This window comes from Condylura cristata, unplaced genomic scaffold (genome assembly GCF_000260355.1).
Source record: "Condylura cristata isolate star-nosed mole 26May11 unplaced genomic scaffold, ConCri1.0 scaffold00003, whole genome shotgun sequence".
Classification (NCBI taxonomy): domain Eukaryota; kingdom Metazoa; phylum Chordata; class Mammalia; order Eulipotyphla; family Talpidae; genus Condylura; species Condylura cristata.
The window spans coordinates 77,568,590-77,569,538 of record NW_004567104.1 but is presented as its reverse complement, the minus strand read 5'-3'; the positions used below and the strand labels follow the sequence as shown (position 1 = coordinate 77,569,538).

At 74.7% G+C, this 949-nt stretch overlaps 1 protein-coding gene across 1 annotated transcript in view; it reads right to left on the bottom strand.

The window, feature by feature from the left end:
* FAM3B (family with sequence similarity 3, member B) overlaps positions 1 to 949 on the bottom strand; it is a 27,380-nt gene that overhangs the window by 15,613 nt on the left and 10,818 nt on the right. The gene's annotated exons all lie outside the window — the stretch shown is intronic.

Here is a 949-nt window from a genome sequence, read left to right as displayed (position 1 = left end):
GGCGGGAGGGACAGCGCCTGCCCGCAGCCCTGGGGAGCCCCACCTGCCCCCTCTCCTGAGTGTCCACAGTGACCAGCTCCAGCTGGGCCCCGCCCCAGGGACCTGTGGTCAACGTCTCCCAAATCCAGCCCCCCACCATGGCCGGCCTCAGGCCCCCGGGGGACAGCCCCTGACTCCCCGTGCCTAAGGGCCACCCGTGGCCAGCCTGGACTGACCTGCTGCCCTGCCTCTCCTGGGCCCCTGGCCGGTTCTCCAGCTTGGCCTCTGCTCCCGACAGCATCGGCCTGACCCCGGGACACGGGGCCCAGTCCCAGATGGACCCGGTCTCTCCGGCTCCCGCCCACACCCCGCCAGCTCAGACAGGTGGGGGCAGATGTGGGGCTCCGCCACATGACCCTCACGCCCCGGGGTCCACGGCCAGGCCGTGGGGCTACGTCTGAGGTGGACGTCACCTCTGAGACGGCTCCTCGCCTCCGCCGCCCGGGCCACCCTCGCGCTCTGCCCTCACATCGGAAGGAGGGCAGTACCGCCCGGGCCCCAGAGGCCACACCGGACCCCAGGACAGGGACGCGACCGCGTGGGAGGGAGCGGAGGGGGGCGGCCCGTGCCAGAGGGGCACGCGGGCGCCGGGAGGACCTGTGGGGCGGGCCAGGGCCGCCTGGTGACTGAGGGCCTCCCCCGGCGCCTGTCCCCGGCCAGGTCGTGCCCGCCCCGGGCACACTGCGATGGCACAGGACTGCGTCGGGCCCTGTGACCCGCTCCAGGGCGGCCCCGAGGGGGGTCAGGCCGGGCCCCTGGGCCCTTCTCCCAGGCTCTTCCCAGTTTGAGGCCCCGACCCGAGGCAGAGCCTCCAGCCGTCGCAGGACCCCGACCTGATGCGGCCCCCAGACGCCCCCGACCCGCCGCAGCCTGGCTCCATCTCCCCACCCAGGAGAGAACAGGCCTGGCG